This window comes from Ochotona princeps, chromosome 5 (assembly GCF_030435755.1).
Source record: "Ochotona princeps isolate mOchPri1 chromosome 5, mOchPri1.hap1, whole genome shotgun sequence".
Lineage (NCBI taxonomy): Eukaryota > Metazoa > Chordata > Mammalia > Lagomorpha > Ochotonidae > Ochotona > Ochotona princeps.
Window position 1 is genome coordinate 8,686,911 of NC_080836.1, and position 20,406 is coordinate 8,707,316.

General features: G+C 51.6%; 1 long non-coding RNA gene across 1 annotated transcript; it reads right to left on the reverse strand.

Annotated features, from left to right (window-relative positions):
• Positions 1-17,653: 17,653 nt before the first annotated feature.
• LOC131480347 (uncharacterized) lies at positions 17,654-18,615 on the reverse strand. The gene is made up of 3 exons (XR_009245416.1): positions 18,524-18,615; positions 18,285-18,403; positions 17,654-17,808 (listed from the first exon to the last, which is right to left on the reverse strand). It is a non-coding gene; the product is annotated as an uncharacterized LOC131480347 (long non-coding RNA).
• Positions 18,616-20,406: the final 1,791 nt, after the last annotated feature.

Genomic DNA, 20,406 nt, shown 5'->3' on the forward strand with positions numbered 1-20,406 from the left:
AGTGTTCACTACTGTTGATTTTCCTGAATGCTTAAAAAAGATTTATCATAAAAAGTCGAGGGGATAGGTGGCCTCAGAGCATCAATTGCACGAGGGAAAAAAACACCAAGGTCCAACAGCAACAGGGAAGGCAGAGTCCAGGACAGGACTGCATTGCCGCTTACCTCTGGTACCAATAAAGTAGGAGTGAAGGCTCTACCTCAAGCACTGCCTGAGAGAGTGATCATCTACCATCTATTTATTTAAGATAAGCCTGTAACAGCCAGGTCTCTCACGTAACTATTCCACGAACCATTCACCTGTTCACTCTGTGATGCGCTCTGTCCTCCACATGGACAACAAAAACTCTAAAAACAAACCTTCAACTTGACCACGACCTAGGGAGCTGACACAGAGTACCCAAACTGAGCATCAACAGGTTTCTCCAACACTCATACCTCCCCCAAGGAGCTTCAATTACCCAAGGGAGCGCACCAACATTCTGTTCTGTAAAAAGCTCTGGCCGTAACCAGTATTAAATAAATGGTCATTTTCAGCTAGCTTACCAACAACACTGGCTGGCAGCACATCACACAAATGGAAAAACAAAATCTCACCATTATAAAAAAAAAAATCTAGAAATTAAAGTTTGACACCAAAACTCAGAAATATTACCTAAGACAACGCACAAATTATGTGTGTTGTAATCCAGCAAGATTTTGCAATACGGAAACCCCAAGCAAACAACCCAACTGCAAGTTCCTCGTATGCATCGAGAATGAACTCCAAGAGTCACAATGTGACTTTTCACGAAACACGTAATTTCACCACATACACTCTTCCTTTTGTTAAAGAGTAATCCAGTCTAGTCCTGTTACATTTAAAAAGTGCCTTAAGCCATTTTGTAATTTTAAAAAATAAAGGCAAAGAAAATGATCTAGTTAGGCTGCCGAATACATCGGACTGCCCACACAAGGGAGAAGCAAACTGCATCTACCCGTACGTTCAAAATCCACCCCCTGGGAGCAAAGTTAACCCAGCGCCTCTCTTTTTCCTCCCTTGTAAGCCGAAGATTTACAGGAAGATGCGTTCTAGCTGCATAACCTTGGGTAACTGCTTTCCTCTCTGGCAGCCTCAGTTTTCCATTTGTGCAATGGGGCGACAGCGCACCGACCTCCCCCGCGCTGGGAAGATGATAGCAGAGAATGCACAAGGACCGGGAGCAGGAAACACGCGCTACGTGTTCCGTCCAGGAGAAACGACCCCTCGTCAATGGACCAGCACTTGAGGACAGCACTCCATGTTAACATCCCTGCCTGCCCCGCACGCGACAGCGACTAACAGTCCTGCACGAGCCCGTATCTGACAGCCGCACGGCTCGCGAAGCCAGCGGGAGGGGGTGGCCCGGGCTTGTCCAGCAGGAGCGCGCCCCGCGCCCCGCGCCCCGCGCCCCGCGCCCCGCGCCCCGCGCCCCGCGCCCCGCGCCCCGCGCGCACACTCACACACAGCCACGTACCGGCCACCGAGGCGCAGGGAGCCGCAGGCCCGAGCCCGCCCCTCCGCCCCCGCGCGGCCTGTCACCGCGGCCCCCGGTCCGGGGAGGCCACGGGGCCCCCCCGGCGCCGGAGGGGCGCGCGAGCAGTCGGGCGCGGGCCTCCTTCACATGGATCCCGGGCCGGGCGGGGTGGCAGGCGCGCAGCCCGAGGCGGCCGGGCCGAGGGGGCCTCCCCGCCGGCGCCCCGAGAGGTGCTTTTCTCGCCGCTGCAGCCCCAAGGCCCTCGGGGAGCCGGGCGGGAAAGGAGGAAGCCGAGGGCCCGCGCCGCCGGAGGCCGGAGCAAGGGCGGGAACGGCGGCCGTGCGGCCTGGCGCGTCGCAGTCGCAGTCGGTAGTCCTCGGGGCCGCGCCGACCCCCGAGCGCCGCCGCGCCCGGCAGCCACACCGCCCTCTCGTCAGACGCCGCCGCGGTCGAGGGCAGCTCCGCCGCCACTACACACGGACTCGTGACGTCGAGCGTAGCGCGGCGCACGTCACGGCCGCCGAGCCGCTCGGGCACGCGCAGCCCTCCGTCCTCCCCGAGCGTCACCCCGCGGCGAGCGCGCGCCCGGCCGCGGGACGCGCGGCGGCGCCTGCGCACTGGCGGGCGGCGCGGGGATTCCCAGGCCCGGCCCCGCCCCCCGGCTCCGGGCTTGGGGAGCTGCTCCGGGGGGCGCGGCCGGGCACCCCAAGGCCCCGGCGGGCTGAGGGTGATGGCCTGGACGTCCGAGGGGTGATGCCGAGCACCGTTCGGGTCAGCCGAGTGGGTCCTCCGCGGCGGATCGCGAAGCTAGGTGAAAATCAAGTTTCCAAAAAGTTGGAAAATGACTGCTTAACCGAAGATGGGCGATCCAGGCCTTCTGAGGATCACCGTTCCACCTTAGTCTCTACTCCGTGTAACAGACGTGGGACCCTCAACCCTGAGGAAGGCAGCTGATGCCCCCCTCCCCACCCCGGAGTCCACCCTCTTCCCAAGATGCAAAGCCCTCTTTGGAGGTCTTCCCGACCCCTCTCCGCCTCGGTACGCCCCTGAGACTGTGCTGTGCCTACATGGGAGCTGCTGCTGCTCGGGTGAAGGCCCGGGGGTCGAGGGAGCCGGCTGTGCGATGGGCCGGGGAGGAGGCGACAAGCGTGTATATTCTGTGATATAAAGATACCCGAGTCCTCAGCACAAACTCTGGCAACGGGGTCAGGCCAGCTAGAGCCAGGAGGTGGAGCTGTGTGGAAAATACAGTTTTCTCCTATTTGTTACAGGAGTTGATATCTTCTCCCTACCCCCAGATCTGTTTAGAATACTATCTGCTGAAAATAATAATAATAATAATAATTGGCCTGGAATCGGGCCTTGTGGTGCAGTTACCCAGTAAAGTACTCCATAAAGACACTTCTGATTCCAGTCTCTCCTGCTCCACTTCCGGTCCAACTCCCTGCTAATGCACCTGGGAAAGCAGCAGAAAATGGCTGAAGGGGTAGGGTCCCTGCAGCCATGTGAGAGACCCTGATGGAGTTCCAGGCTCCACCACTGCAGCCATCTAGGGAGTGTACCAGCCAATGGAAGATCTTTCTTTCTCTCTCTGTCTCAGCATCTCTTCTGTGTTCTACCTTTCAAATCAATACATATACTTTTTTAATGTGCTTGAAAGCTTGTGGTCTTTAAGATTCCTTTTGATGTTACCATTGGAATGCCACCTATGGAGAGGAAGATGTCAAGAGAGTTGGAAGGGTGTGAGACTGTTGTGCTGCCAGCCATTTGCTGAAGTTCATCACTTGAAGGACACCGATGCATTAGTTCATAGTCTGTCAGTCTCAAGTTTGCACAGGGGCGCAAATGGGCATGAGAAGGCTGAACCCCAATTGTCAGCTGAGTTTCCCTGGAGGCCCTGAGTTGACAGTCATTTCCTGGGCTTGCTGTGGGCTCCTGCAAGCCACATAATCCCTCTGTCCTCAAAGTCAATAATAAAGAATGTCACGTGTCAGGCCCTGCTCCTTGGCGTGAGTGTCAAAGCACCTGCTGGCACCACTCTCCCCTCCCAGTGCCAAGAGTTCCAGGCCCAGCTCCGCATCCTGTAGAAACTTCCTGCTAACAAGCACCCTGGGAGACAGCAGGTAATGGCTCAGGTGGTTGGGTCCCTGCCTCCACTTAGAACACCTGGATTGAGTGAGGACATTCCAGTTGCCCTCTGGCCTAGTCCCAGACCCTTGTGAATAGTGAAAAGCAAAATAAACGCACAGACAAGAGCACTTTCTCTTTCTCTCATAAATATTTTAAATGATTATTTATGGGCCCGGCGGCGTGGCCTAGCGGCTAAAGTCCTCACCTAGAACGCACCAGGATCCCATATGGGCACTGGTTCTCTGGTTCTCATCCCAGCAGCTCCACTTCCCATCCAGCTCCCTGCTTGTGGCCTGGAAAAGCAGTCGAGGACGGCCCAATGTTTGGGGACCCTACACCCACGTGGGAGACCCGGAAGAGGTTCCTGGTTCCTGGCTTCGGATCGGCACAGCACCGGCCATTGCGCTCACTTGGGGAGTGAATCATCGGATGGAAGATCTTCCTCTCTGTCTCTCCTCCTCTCTGTATATCTGACTTTGTAATAAAAGTAAATATAAAATCTTAAAAAAAAATGGATTATTTGCTTATTTATTTGAAAGACAAAGAGACAGAAGAGCGTGGGAGGGAAGAATGCTATCTTGCATCCACTGGTTCGTTCAATATTCACAATAGCCAGGTTAGGCCCAGTCAAAGTAAGGAGCCTGGAATTAAGATTGGGTCTCACATATTGGTGGCAGGGACCCAATCACATCTGTTACCTCTTAGGTGTGTATTAACAGGAAGCCAGATGGATGAATGGAGAGTGGAATTAGCCTCAAACTCCAGTGCTATGAGGTGGGATGCAGGCATCCCAGGCAATGTCTTCACCACTATAGCAAACATCAATACAAACTATTTTTTAAAAATCCTTCCTCCCTAATCAAACCTCTGCCTGACTTCCTTATTTGCTATTGGGCAAAACAAGCTCTATTGTGTGTAAGGCCTACTGATATTATCTATTGTTCAAATCAACTGGATCATATAACATCACTTAATCACTGGAGTAAAATCCATTTGATTTGCAGGACGAAGGTCCTTTAGGAACATTTTAAAATCCTGCCTTAGTACTGGCACAATAATTCAACTGGCTAATCTACCTGCTAGTGCCTGGATTCCATATGGGCACCGGTTCATGTCCCTGCAGCTCCACTTCTCATCCAGCTCCCTACTTATAGCCAAGGAAAGCAGTAGAGGATGGCTCAGGTCCTTCGAACCCTATACTTATGTAGGAGACATGGAAGACACTCCTGGCTGCTGGCTTCGGATCAGCTCCAGCCGTTGCAGCTGCTTGGGGAATGAACCAGCACATGGAAAGTGTTTATCTCTTCTGTCCGTAAATCTGCCTTTTCGATAAAAATAAATAAATCTTAGGGGAAAAAAATAATGCTGCCTTCACACACTGTGAGTAGAAATTTGAATGGGAGTGGTTATCTGTTGAGGGAAGCGGCCTTCTCCAGGCAAAGGGGACCACATGGGCATAAACCAGGAAGCACGAGAGAATGCACTTTGCCCAGGAATGGCCAGAGTTGCTGGTCAATGGACAGTGGAAGAGATTCAGGCAGGGTGTGGAGCCATAACAGGAAGAGGACCACTAGAAGATGAGGGAGAAAAAGGATGGGAACCAGCTAAAGATCTAGATTGGGCAAGGAAGATGCAAAAACCAGGCGGTGGCCATGGCAACCACATCAGAGATTGTTGGTTAGGATGCCTTCGACTGTCGTGAACAGTCTTGTGACTCAACCCAGCTGAAGCAGTGAAGTTTGCCTTCCCACGTAACAGGAATCCAGTAGTTGGGCCCAGGGCTGGGCAGGGCTGTGCACTGGCGTCCCTGAAGTCCAGAGACAGTCACTCTGCTCCCAAGTGTGTGACTTCCCACAGGGGACAGATGGGAGAATGTTGCTCACCTCACTTCCTTCCTTCTCTTTTATAAAAAGATTAATTAATTAATTAATCAATTATTGGAAAGGCAGGTTTACAGAGAAAAGGAGAGACAGAGGGAAACATCTTTCATTCATTGATTTACTCCCCAAAAGGCCGAATGACCAGAGCTGTGCTGATCCAAAGCAAGGAGTCAGGAGTTTTCCAGGTCTCCCTCAAGGGTGCAGGGTCCCACCCTCCACTGCTTTTCCAGGCCACAAGCAGGAAGCTGGATGGGAAATCAAGCAGCCAGGACATGAACAGCTCCCACATGGGACCCCAGTGCTTGGAGGTATAAGATTACCTAGTTGAGGGTCCGGCGGCGTGGCCTAGCGGCTAAAGTCCTCGCCTTGAAAGCCCCGGGATCCCATATGGGCACCGGTTCGTATCCCAGCAGCTCCGCTTCCCATCCACCTCCCTGCTTGTGGCCTGGGAAAGCAGTCGAGGACGGCCCAATACACTGGGACCCTGCACCCGCGTGGGAGACCCGGAAGAGGTTCCAGGTTCCCGGCTTCGGATCGGCGCGCATCGGCCCGTTGCGGCTCACTTGGGGAGTAAATCATCGGACGGAAGATCTTCCTCTCTGTCTCTCCTCCTCTGTGTATATCTGGCTGTAATAAAAAAATGAATAAATCTTTAAAAAAAAAAAAGATTACCTAGTTGAGCCATCGCACCGTCCCTCCTCCTCTTTTTAAAGCATTTTTTTTAATTTTAGAAATTTATAGTTACAGAAAAATTGCTGATATCAAGAGCATCTCAGAACTATCAAAACCACATGAACAGAACCCTCAGAAAATGCTCCACAATGGGATGACGTCAGGTGGCAGTTCCCATCCCCCAGGTAATGTGGTGGCTTGGAGGCTGGGCATGGTTTCTCCTCTTGTATCCCCCTGTACCCATATATAGGAAAAAGAAAAAGAAAATGTGTAGACAATGATCTCACCAACTGTCCCCTGATCCTCAACCTTTCCCAGCATGATCAATTATGTAAACATCATCAAAAACAAAAATAATTTAAATGAAAAAGAGAAAAATTGATACGATAATGCAGAATTCCTATATACCCCCATTAGTAAGATGTCACATGACTGTGGTAGATTTAGAACAGTAAGTGGCCCAATAACGATCTGTAACCAGTAACCAAAGTCAGCACCTCATTCAGATTTCCTCAGATTTTACTTAATGTCCCTTTCCTGTTCCAGGAGCCCGTTAGAGATCCCACATAATACAGTTAATCTTCAAGTCTCCTTAGGTTGTGGACTCAGCATGGTAGCCTAGTGGCTAAAGTTCTCGCCTTGTACGTGTCAGGATCCTATATGAATGCCGGTTCTAATCCTAGTGGCCCTACTTCCCATTCAGCTCCCTTCTCGTGTCCTGGGAAAGCAGCCGAGGGCAGCCCAAACCATTGGGATCCTGCACCTGTGAGGGACACCCAGAAGAAGCTCCTGGCTCCTGCTTTCGGATCAGCTCAGCTCTGACAGCTGCAACCACTTAGGGAGTGAACTAGCAGATGGAAGATTTTGTTTCTCCTCTCTGTGAATCCAACTTTCCAATAAAAAATACATAAATCTTTTTTTTAAATCTCCTTAGGTTCCTCTTGGTTATGACTCCCCTTTTGTTTTTGATGATCTTGACAGTGCATACTGGTCAAATATTTTATAGAATATTCTTTTTTTTTTAAAGATTTATTTTATTTTTATTACAAAGTCAGATATACTGAGAGGAGGAGAGATAGAGAGGAAGTGGAGCTGCCGGGATTAGAACCAGCGGCCATATGGGATCAAGGCGAGGACCTTAGCCACTAGGCCATGCCGTCAAGCCCTAGAATATTCTGGAATGGGACAGCACTGTGGCATAGGGGATTAAAGCTGCTGCTTGTAGTACCAGCACCACTTCTGATCCCTGCTAACATGCCTGTGGAAACAACAGAAAGTGGCCCAAGTGCAGACCCCTACCACCCATCTGAGAGCCTGGGATGGAATTCAAGGCTCCTAGCTGCAGCCTGGCCCAGCCTTGGCCATCGCGGCCACTCGAGAGTGAATCAGTGCATGGAAAAATTTCTGTCTTCCTCCCTCCTCAGCTATTTCAAATAAATAAATACATCTTTTTAAAAAGCTTTTTATGCCAAAAATTTGACATCTCTGCACATAAGACACATTTTCCAGGGCGTGTTGGATCAACAGACCAACCAATCTCCCTGCAATGCTAGCATCCCATATGAGTGCCAACTCATGCCCTGGCTGCTCCACTTCTGATTCGGCTCTCTACTTATTTCCTGAGAAATCAGTGGAGGATGGCTCAAGTCCTTGGGACCCTGTACCCATAAAGGAGACCTGGAAGAAGCTCCTGGCTCCTGGCTTTGAATCAGTTCAGCTCTGGTCATTGTGACCCTTTGGGAAGTGAACCAGAAGATGAAAGACCTTCTCTCTAGCTCTCCTTCTCTCTGTAAAATATACCATTTAAGTAAAAAAAAAAAAATCTTTAAAAAATTGTTCATGAATCTTTGAAAGCTTTCCAGATTTTTAGAGAGCTGTTTGATAGTTATAATCTATCTTATAATTCAATTTTTTTAAAGGTGCCTGATTTTTTTTAAAGATTTATCTATTTTTACTACAAAGTCAGATACACAAAGAGGAGAGACAGAGGGCCCGGCGGCGTGGCCTAGCGGCTAAAGTCCTCGCCTTGAAAGCCCCGGGATCCCATATGGGCGCCGGTTCGTATCCCGGCAGCTCCACTTCCCATCCAGCTCCCTGCTTGTGGCCTGGGAAAGCAGTTGAGGACGGCCAATGCATTGGGACCCTGCACCCGTGTGGGAGACCCGGAAGAGGTTCCAGGTTCCTGGCTTTGGATCGGCTCAGCACCGGCCGTTGCGCTGACTTGGGGAGTAAATCATCGGACGGAAGATCTTCCTCTCTGTCTCTCCTCCTCTGTGTATCTGGCTCACTCCCCACACGGCTACAACAAGGACTGAGCCAAGCTGAAGTCAGGAATCTGGAACTCCACCGGGTCTCCCATGTGAGTGACAGGGACTCAAGTGGTTAAGCTTCACCTGCTTCCCAAGATGCATTAGTTAGAAGCAGAAGAGGCAGGACTCAAACATCCTCTGGCATGGGACACTAGTGTGTCAAGCGGGGACTCAACTGACTGTACTCCAACACCCATCCCAGTAAGGGATTTCTGGATCTTGGCTGTTCGCTTGGGGTCTCCTGGTACTGTCCACTACAGCATTTCCTCCACATGGCCCAGGGGCCTAATGGTACTCACTTCCCACCCTGTGTGTTCACAGCAGGGTTAGGAGGATCTGCTCCCCCCACCTCTCTCTACATTAGTCTTTTCTTCATGTTCCTCTTTTCCCTTCTTTCTCTTCCTCCTCACTGATTGACCGCTCTCTGCCCCATCTAATTGACCACACTTTATTAGTTAATTTTCACAAAGATCCTGAGACAGACCAGCAGGACAATTACTCTGGGTTTGCAAGTGAGGACTAAAAGGAAAAGAAAGGCTCACACTGCCCCCAGGGTCCATGGACACCCAAGGGAGCAGCTGGACAGGACATCAGAGTGTATCTATCTGGTAGCCCTCCACCTGTCACTCCCAGAGCTCCACGGCCCCTCCCTGATTGCCCAATGCCCCACAGCACCACTCCCTGTCCTGCCCAGTTCCAGCTGCCCCTCCCAGGCTGCTGGAGTTCCTGAGACCAGCCGCCCTCCACACCAAGCCCTCTCTGAGTGGCTGTACAGGACCCCAGTCTTGTCATTCACCATTGAGGGGTACACATCCTAAAGTGTGAGGCCTATTCATCCTAAGGCTCTGGGGCCCCTCAACCCAGCCTTACAAAGTTCCTTCCGCATGTCGAGTTACAGGGTTGGCTGAGACCCAGTGAGGTAAGAGACTGTGTACTGAGGGGAAGCGGTGCCACTATTCCTCTACCCCTGACCCCTGCAGATGGCCAGGGCTACTTAGACAAGTCTGCCCACAGCCACCACCATCATCTGTCCTGCTGCCTTCCTCCATGGTGGCTCAGGCTAGGAAGGACTGCAGGAAAATGCAGGATTCTGCAGAGGCATGGATCTGACCTTTCTGTCCCAGGTTGCTGTGCCTCTGGAAGACAGAAAAGGCGTTTTATGGGCCAGTGCTGTGGCATAGCAGGCTAATGTTCCACCTGTGATGCTGGCATCCCATATGGCCCCGGTTCCAGTCCCGGCTACTCCATTTCTCTTCCAGTTCTCTGCTTATGGCCTGGGAAAGTAGAGAATCATGGCCCAAGTGCTTGGGCCCCTGCATTCACATGGGAGACTGGGAAGAACTTCCTGACTCCTGCCTTCAAATTAGATCATGTTTGGCCACTGCGGCCATATAGGGGACTGAACCAGTGGATGGAAGATCTGTCTCTCTCCCTCGCTCTAGCTCTCTCTCTCTCTCTGTCTCTCTGTGCCTCTCTGTAACTCTGACTTTCAAATAAATAAATCAGTCCTGATAGAAGAGGAGTGAAATTTAAAGAAAAACTAGGGGGAAAGAGAGACAGAAAAGAATGGAACATGTCAAACCCAAGCAGAAGGCAAAGTTCTTTTCTGGAAGGCCAGCAGAATACTGGGGCTGTATATTTTGAGTTACCGCGTTTCCTCTATGGAGTGCCTGACCATCATTGACTCAGTTTCAGGGGTCAGCTTTGAAGTCAACAGCGAGGCTGTGCTGGGAGCAGTATGTGCATTCTTCCATCGCCAGGGCTGTGGGGCATTGAACAGGACTTATCTCCCCAGACCCCTGGGTTGGTGGAGAAAAGGTGGCAGCTGAGAGGTGGATCTGGTGGGAGGTTTTTAGGTTCTCAGGGTTGCCCTGGTTGGCTCCTGATTGTCCATGTGTACCTGCTCTGTCCTTTGCAGTTTCCAGCAGGCACAGCACTGATAGGGCTGCCTGACTGCAAGCCCAAGTAGACCCGTCCTTTCCCAGGAAGCTCTTCACGGGTGTGCTTAGCTAACAGCAAGCTGGCACAAAGGGAGATCCAGTGAGCCGGTACCAGCGTTTCTTCCCACACCTGCCTGCACTGATCCTGACTCCTCAACTCTCCCATAGGTTCTCTGTCCCGGAAGTAATTCAGGCTCAAAGCAGGAAGAGCTGCAAGAGTCATGTCCCCCAGCCCCCGTAGGAGGCTTACCAATCTGTGAACTTCACAGAGAGATATCTGGGCAGAGAGAAGCTGCACTGTGCCACTGCATGAGCCCCAGTTCCACCACTACATGAATTAAGACCTGAGCTCAGGGTGCATATTACAGAGTTCCCAGCACCCTTCAGCCTGGTTCTGCCAAGCCCCAAACTAACCTGTCCGATCTCACAGATACCTGCTTCATCCGCTGCCTTGCAAGCCTGAGGCAGCCCAGAAGCTGTGTTAGCCCAGCACCCAGGGGTCCATCTAGCCACCCAGATCCTGGCTCCTTGATTTGCTGCTCCATGTAAAGGGACCAGGTTTGTCACAGGAGGACAAGAACTTGGATGGAGCCTCTTCATTCTGAGAGGAAGAAAATGCTTAGAGAATTGGGTAGGGTAGGGGGGCAGGTGTTAAATGGATCCAGGAGTTGATGGGGCTGCTTCTGGGCTAATCTGGAATGTACTGACCCTTAAAATCTTGGTAATGGTGGCATCCCGTTGACTAAAGTAATCCACAGGGACACATTCTATAAACACAAATGAGGAAGAAGGGGTGCTGTCCTTGCAGAAGAATGCAATCAGTGAGAAAGGAAAGGCAGAGTTAGAGTATTTACACTGAAGCCTGGTAAGGAACAGGACTCAGTCAAGTAGAAGAAATTACACAAGGAAAGCAACTTCACAGCAGAGAGAGCTTTTACACCCTGCAGACCTGCAGCGTAAGCTTCCAGAACTCACCTGCTGAATGCCCTGGGAGCAAGCCACATGCAGGCTGCTCACCTCAACTTAGGGTTGGTGCCAGCCCATACATGCTAGCTACAGAGCTGAGTGCACCTGGGTACAACACATGTGGGCTCATTATCAACTCCAAAAACAATTGTTTTCTGCAGGTGACCACCTGGTGCAGAGGTCAGCCCATGGCTTTGAATTTCTGTCAAGCTGTTCAGGTAAGCTGCTCAACCTTTCCGATCTTCCATCTTGGACCCAGAAAATTACCACTCCCAGTGAATGACCCGGCAGTTCCACAGGAGAGGTGAAAACTCACATCACACAAAGACTTGTATGCAGATTTCCCTTGTTTCTGTCCCCCTCCCCAAATTTATTCTATTTATTTGAAAGGCAGAATCACCAAGAGATGGTGGGAGAGCGAGAGCGAGAGCGAGAGAGAGAGAGAGAAAGAGAGAGAGAGAGATCTTCCATCTGCCAGTTCATTCCTCAGATGGCCAATCAGGTATGGCTAACAATACCAAAACCAGGAGCCAGGAGTTTCATCTGGCTCTCCCACAAGGGTAGCAAGTGCCCAAGCACTTGGGCCATCTGCTTTCCCAGGTGCAGTAGCAGAGAGCTGGGTCAGAAGTGGGGTGGCCACTGTCCCAGGCAGCAGCTTTACTGGGTACACCACAATCCTGACCCCTCCTCACTGCTTTTCACATAGCAGCCTAGAACAACTCAAAACCTCATCAGCTGGTCAGTGAAGAAAAAAGCAAACCAGTGAAAATAGAAATGAATTCCTCTCAAGTTTCATCTTATTTATTTGAAAGGCAGAATGACACACAGAGAGACAAGGGAGGGAAACATCCTCCACCGGTTGGTTCACTCCGCAAATGACCACAATGGCCACGACTGGGAGACGCTAAGTCAGGGACCTGGAACTTCATCTGGTTCTCCCATGTGGGCAACAGGCGCCCAGGTACTTGAGCCATCTTCTACTGTCTTCCCGGGTGCATTGGCAAGGCGTGTGTCTGCGAGTAAAGTCTTAATAAAGTCGATAAAACTTTTGTTAATCAGGTGATACAAACAGGGTCTCAAGTCCAGTGCCTGCCCCGAGAAGCGTCTCTGAACAAGAGCCGTGACCGGGTGCATAGTCCATGTCATTGCTGGAGGCACGCCCAGGGCAACCAGGCGCACAAGCCGGCTGCACAGGTAGGTGGCTGGAAGAGGAACAGGCCCGGCGCAGGTGCAAGGAGACGTCGGTCCCTTCCCCCTCTCCCAGTCCCGGGGCCCTGAAGCAGAAGCCCCGCCTCTCTCTGGGAACTTAGTCCTGGGCAAACTCACCCTTGCCCAGCCCCACTGAGTGTGAAAGTTCAACTCTGCCTCTGTACCTCCCTGGGCAGCTCAGCCCCACCCCGGGAGTCCGCGAAGGTCCCGCGGGTGTGCTCTTGCACGCAATCGGATCTGGAAGCTGTTAGCCCCGGCGTCCAGCCCACCGCCGCAGGGGAGGCTTTCTGTGGGGAGGGCAGGGCAAGGGGGAAGGTTGCAGGCAACAGGAGAAGCAAAAAGCAGCCAAGAAGCAGGACTCTCATTTTATTTATATATGTTATGTCTCATCGCTCAGCAACCGGGTCTGGGCCCTGGGGCGTGCGGGGGAGGGGGGTCTCCCGCTGCCGCGGACTGGGGTGACTCACCAGCGCTGTACACACTCTGGCCAGTGGTCTTAGGTTAGCCGACTCACGTGTCCCCAGGCTGGGTGTGGGCAACCCAGGCTGTCCCTGCCGTGGTGGAATTCGTGACAAGGAGCACGGGCACAGAGAGCGGGTGGGGCGGATCACCTGGGCCCTGCTTGTGTCACTGGTGCCAGTTGTGTGGCCTCGGCTAGGGGACTTAACCTCTCTGGCTTCAACCTGGTTGGAGCAAGGAGGCCTCGTGCGTGCGTGGGCTGACCGCATACGCTGCATATTCCCAATACCTCCACTTGTTTACACACAGCCCAGGGGGCCCATGGTTGGAGGAGGGAGTTCCTCACCTCGCCTAATTTGTATGCAGTAGGGGCCCGCCCCTATCACAGGAACACAGGACTGCCGGGTGCATGCAATGCGCAGCCCAGCGGAGGGCTGCGGAGCTCTGAGTTCAGGCACAACACCTGGAGATTTTTCTCTGCCATCCAAATCCTACACGTGCTGGTAGGAGCTGATGCAGCCGCCCCCCACCCCTCACTCCAGGAAACCCCAGCTTTGGTGTGGAAGCCCTGAATCACCTCCCAGGGTGTCATCTGAGCCCCTCGCACTGGCAGAAGGGCCCTGCCAGTTTCCTCAAGGTCGCAGGAATCTCCTCTGTGTCAGAGTGATGGGTCCAGATCTGGTCCTGTGACTCTAACCCCAAAGGGCTGCACTTACCACTTTACAGATTTATTTCAGTTGTTTGTAAGGCAGAGCTACAGACAGAGAATCAGAGAGAGGAGAGAGCTTTTCCATCTGCTGTTTCACTCTCCAGTGGCCACAGTGGCCAGAGCTGGGCTGATCTGAAAGTGGGAGCCTTCCAGGTCTCCCACATGAGTGCAGGGGACTAAGGACTTAGGCCATCCTCTGCTGGCTTCCCAGATCATTAGCAGGGAGCTGGTTTGAAAGTGGAATAGCCAGTACTCGAATCCGTGCCCATATGGAATATTGATGCTGCAGGCAGAAGATTAGCTTGTTATGCCACCACACCAACCTTGGAACTTCATTTTGCATGGACATTTTGAACTCCCCTTGTACGTCTGTGTCCTCATGAGAATGTTCGTATCTTTTAGGCAAGCTGTCCCCTCCTCATCTCCAGTGTCTGTTCTGACTCAGGCTACATGCCGAGCAAGTGGGCAGGTGAAAGAAAAAAAAAAAACATTTACTCTGTTTTCAAGAGCTTCAGGCCTGCAACCTAGGAGATTTGGGGGCACTGAAAACAAAACTAGGACATCTCTGCTTTAGACCTAACTCCATCTAGCTCTTGGAGGTTTTAAGATCTCACCCTTATTATTCAGATGCAGGCCCCCTAGCTGTAAACACCTGTCAGCAACTTGTCCTGAAAACACATGGGCCTTCTCTCCCCTTCTTAGGACAGGTTGGCCCAGAGGGGTGGTAGAGGTCAGGATCCCTTCTTTGTGGGCTGTGAAATCAAACTCTCGGGAAGTAACTAGCAGGGAATAGAGCAGAGTTACACAGAGAGAGGAGTGTCTGAGAGTCCCTGCCTGGGAGGTCTCGGCAGTCTCTCTCCTCTGGACCTCGAGGGTTTCATGACTGGGTAGAATTGTATGCAGTTAGATCACACACTCCTTGTGTGAGGGGTAGATCCCATGGCACCAGTGCTTGGGGCACAGGTGGATCTCAACTCATACACAATCCATCTACCTCCCTCCATTGGTCTGCAGTGTGGAAAAGCAAATAAAAAGGTAGACAGTGATAAAGACAGGATAGAGGGGCCAGCACTACAGCATAATGCCACCTGTAATTCTGGCATCCCCTATGGGCAGCAGTTCAAGTCCCAGTTGCTCCACTTCTGATCCAGTTCCCTGCTAATACATCTGGGAAAGGAGCAGAAGATGGCCTAAGTGCTCCCACCCTTGTCAGAGACCCAGACAAAGTTCTGCTGCCTGGCTTCAGCCCAGCATGGCCCCAACTGTTGTGGTCATTTGAGGAGTGAACCATGGGTGGAAGATCCCTCTGTCTGTCACTCTGTAGCTCTACCTTTCAAGTAAATAAAATAAATCATTAAAAAAATTTTTTAAATCTTTTAAAAAATATTTGTTTACTTATTTTAAAGGCAGAGCTACAGAAAGAGGGAGAGGAGAAAGCGAGAGCACACACTCCCATCTTTTACTTCATTCCCTGAATGTCTGTAACAGCTGGATGAGACCAAAGGCAGCAGTCAGGATCACAGTCCAGGGGCCAGCATTGTGACACAGCAGGCAAAGCCACTGCCCGTTATGCCAGCATCTCATAGACGTGCCAGCTTGTACCCTGGCTGTGCTACTTCTGATTCAGCTCTCTGCTTATGGCCTGAGAAAGCAGCAGATGATGGCTCAAATCCTTGGGCTCCTGCACCCATATGGGAAACCTGGAAGAAGCCCCTGGCTCCCAGCTTCAGATCAGCTCCATTGGGACCATTCAGAAAGTCATCAGTGCATGCAAGACCACTGATCAGTCTCTCTCTCTCTCTCTCTCTCTCTCTCTCTCTCTCTCTCTCTCTCTCTCTGCAATTCTTTAAATTAAAATTAAATTAATAAATCTTACTCAATCCAACTTCCAGGTGTCCAAGTACTTGAGCCATCACGACTACTTCTAGAGTGTGTACTTGCAGGGAGCTGGATAGGAGCAGAGTTTAGACTCAAACTCAGGTATTTCCATATAGGACGTGGGTATCCCAAGAAACTTCTTCACACTGCCCAAAGCATATTGTGCTAGACAGGAAGGCAAGGCTCAACTACAGGTTACATCAAGGGACACAGGAGCCAACTCAGAGACGCTGTTCCTGCTAGCCAAATCTGGTACAGTTTGAGCAAAAACATAAACATGACAGCACTGGATTATAACTCATAGAGGAAAACATTCAAAAGCCCATATATATTAAAAATGATAAAATAAAAGGTAAAAGATAGTATTTGTGTCACAAAGTTCTAATTAATACATGTAGACAGGCTGGTGTTGTGGTGCAGGGAATTAAGACACCAACTGAGATGCTGGCATCTCATTGCAGAGCGCTGGTTCCTGTCCCCATTGCATTGCTTCCCATCCAGCTCCCTGCTAATGTGCCTGAGACTGCAACAGATGACAGCCCAAGTTCTTGAGTCCCTGACACCCGTGTGGGAGGTCTGGACAGAGTTCCAGGATCCTGGTTTCTACTTGGTTCTGCCCTGGCTGTTACAGACATTTTGGACATGAACCAACACATGGAAGCTCTGTCTTCCTCTCTTTCTCTCTGGAACTGATTTGCAAATAAATAAATTAATCCTTAAAAAAAAATAAATGTGGAAAGAGTGACATAAATAGAAAGTACCATTTTGCAAAAAAAAAAAACACACAATAATAATTGTTGCAGGCAAGAATCATAAACAGATGCTAAAATTAGTGAGCAAAAATATGAGAAAAAAAGGAAACAGCATGAAGTATGTCTGCATGAAGGGAAAACAGCTCCTCTACCGTGGAGAAATGCCTGGGAGACACCACTTTTAACCAAGCGGCCAAAGATAATCCACAACCATGTCTTAGCACTTGTGTAGCATTCTTGTCTGAAATGCATATTTTCAATCTAATAATGGGAAGACAGCAGACAAGTCCCCCGCAAGGAACGTTCTGGAAAACAGAGGGAGAGGAGAAAGCGAGAGTACGCGCTCCCATCTTTTAGGACTCCCATCCCTGGCTGCGGGAGACTACACAGAAGCTGGGTGGGATTCTGAATGGAGCCCCCACCTCGAAGCTGCACATTAATGGGACCCCGAGGGCAGCAACAACAAGAGGCCAGTAAAGGCCCCTCCTGGGAGTTCAGGTGCCCTTGGCAGTCAGGGAGGGGTATACCCCACTCTAAACCACGGCATGGTCTCTGTGATCACACGAATGCTGGTTGCAGGACCAGCACGCTCCAGCAGCCCTGCCAGCTCCTGGGATTGCCCTTGGCCCTGGCCTGCTGCTTTCCCGATGGCTCAGGGTCTCTTGCAGCCATGTGTGTCTGCTCTGCATGCTGGAGGAGACTTGTGCTCTTTTGCTGGTTTTCTCCGGGACAAAACAAGTGTAGCTCCCTCCCACCCATCCAGCCCTGCCGCAGGAAGCCTGCAAATTTCCCATTAGCCTGATTCTGATTCCAGGCCTGTGATGGAAGTAGCCCTCAGACCAGGAAATGCCAGGCACAGACAGGCAAGGGGCTAAGTATGGGTCAGCTCTCCCTGGGGCTCCTGGGGAGAGGAGATGGATACAGGCGAGGCAACAGTGTCCTCTGTCCAGCCTCCACTGTGCAGGGCTTCCAGCCTCAACCCTCCCCCCCACCTTGCAGTGCTCCCTTCCTGGGTCATCACCACCCCTGGGGGAGTTTCCTGCAGAGCAGGGAATATGCCTGCCAGCGGGGTGTGCACTTTCTCTTCCTCCCCAAGGCTGTTTCTCACTTCTCAGGGAGCCAAACGCCATGTTCAGAGCTACACAGCAGGCTCCCAGAACTGATTCACAATGTACCAGGACAGACACGGGCAGCCCAGACAAACGTCCAGTTTTCTCCCCTGTGTGGAGAAGGCGCCTCACAGGGCAGCCACCTGCACAGGGACTTTTCAGGTCTTGGGTCCTAGGGGAGGCACCTGATGGACCAGTTCCTTGGGGGCTTCAGCCTGGCTCAGCTCTGGCTGTTGCAGTCGTTTGGGATGTGAAGCAGCATATGGAAGATTTTTGCCATTCTTTTTTCTCTCTCTAACTCTGCTTTTCAAATACATAATTTAAAAAAGAAGAAGAAAAAGTGAAAGTCCAGCTGGTATTCAGACAGGGGCTGCTAAGGGAAGGAGCTCCAGTTCTTCCCGCTCCTTTTCCTTCCTCATCTTCCCTTCTGCACCAAGGGTTTCCTGGGAGCGAGATGCCTTCCAAGGTTCTGTCACCCAGAGTTAGCCCAGTTTGCTAGGAACCTGGCACAGAACATTCTCTGAGTGAGTGGAAGCTGGGAGACATGGACCACCCATAAAGCTATGAGGGTGTGGGCAGGATTTTGTACTGTAAAATGCCACGCTGTTGCATTCCTTTCTGCAGGTGGTTTCTTTTCCTTGGCGCGCTCTCGCTCTCTCTCTCTCTCTCTCTCTCTCTCTCTCACACACACACACACACACACACACACACACGCACACACCTAAGGCACCCAGCCCCAGGCCCCTCCCTTTCCGTTACCTGGATGCAATGCTCACCCAGCATAAATAAACACACAGATGTCTATATCTCCTGGATGTTGGCGCCCGCAGTCTCAGGTCAGACAGAATGGCAGGGAGCTCGTGGGGCAGGATCTGGCCCGCAGATGGCCTAGGTCCTGAAAAAGAGAAAAAAAGCCAGATTCGGCCTCTCCGAAGCTGGCCTCCTCAAACTGCAAATCGGCTTAACATTGCATGATTTAGAAAAACAAAACTAGCACAGTGTCAGAATGCACCACCTGTAATAGGGATGAATATGGCTTTGTCAAAACCTTGGTTGTGATGTCAAGTGTGTGTTTCCGAGGGCTGGAGCTTTGGTGGGGCTGGGGGGGGGGGGGGGGCAGTGGAAAAACAAGCCGCAGTGTGGGCTCCCGGCCTGCAGGGCCCGGGAACCTGGCTCGCCCAGACAGCCGGCCACAAGCCCGGGCAGCACGCCGCCGGGCTCCCGGGCCGGCCCCCGCCCGCGCCCCGCTCGGCCCGGCGCGGCGCGGTCACGGGCGCTGACTCACCGCTGACTCAGCGCCGGGCGCGCAGCCAGCAGACGGCCAGCAGCGGGGCGCCGGGCCGGGCCGCTGGGAGCCCGGCCAGCGCAGGCAGAGGCCGAGGAAGGGCTCCGGAGCCGGGATGGAGATTGGGGCAGGGGTCCCCGGAGGGAGGGCGCCGCTGCTCCCACCCCAGCGCTCGACCTCCCGCCTCGCCCACGACTTGGAGAGGGCAGGTGCCAGCTTGGCGCTCCTAGGCACACTCTGACTCCCAGACTGCAGCCAAGGCTGAAGGCGGGGCCTGCCTCCTCCAGAAAGCCGTCCAGCAGGGCCTCTCCCTAAGGCTGCGTTAAGGCCGGCGCCTGGGGCACTGCCGCCTTGGCACCTTGAACTTTGCTCTCCGCTTCCGGTCTGCCTTCGCCGCTAGACACCCAGGACACAGTCATACCAGCGGGGTGGAGGTGGGGGGAGATAACGCAACACGCTGGAGATTGCTGTGTACACATTTTTATTGCTTTACAGTTTTTATTTCTGTGAGTGACAGAAAGGGCATCCATTGAAAGTCCACACCAAACGGGAACTCAGTCACTGGAGGAATGAGGGCTGCCTTTCTGGAGTCAGCAGGAAGCAAGAATCAAGAGCTGGAACTCCCGGGAGGCGAACCCGGAGACCTCACATGTGGAGTGCTGGCATTTTAAGATATATATATATATTTTTTATTTTATTAAATTTATTCATTAATTACATTGTGTTGTAATTACATAGAATCTGGGATTCTCCCCCCACCCTCCCCCCATGGTGGGTTCCTCCACCTTGTTGCATAACCATAGTTCAAGTTCAGTTGAAATTCCCTCTTTGCAAGTATATGCCAAGCATAGAGTCCAACATCCTATAGTCCAGTCAAGTCCAACTACTTATTGGGTAGACCCTCTCTGGTCTGAGGGCAGACTCAGCAGAGTATCATCCCGGTCAAATAAAAGCACTAACATACCATCTGCAACAATGAACATCGTTATGGAATTAATTGACATGGTATTGAGCAGTCAACATGTTAAAAATAAATGCGATTTCTTAACCACTTTCTGTGACCCCCCATTCACAGTTCAATTTTAGTTTATATACGACATATGACATAACAACCATAACATAACATGTTATGCTTAACATCATATCATCTTTTTTGTTTTATTTTTATTATTTATTATTTTTAATTCATTAATTACATTGTATTATGTGACACAGTTTCATAGGTACTTGGGTTCTCCCCACCCCTCCCCAAACCCTCCCCCCATGGTGGATTCCTCCACCTTGTTGCATAACCACAGTTCAAGTTCAGTTGAGAGTCTCCCATTGCAAGCATATACCAAACATAGAGTCCAGCATCTTATTGTCCAGTCAAGTTCAACGGCTTCTTAGGTATACCCTCTCTGGTCTGAAGACAGAGCCAGCAGAGTATCATCCCAGTCAATTAAAAGCTCCAGCATACCATTGGAAAGTCAAAATTGCAGAGAGAGAGAGAGGAGGAGACAGAGAAAGGTTGTTCATTTAATGGTTCACTCCTAGTTCAGTGCCAGAACTGGGCTGGTCTGAAGTGGAGAGCCAGAAGTTTCTTCCACATCTCCCCCATAGGTGCAGGATCC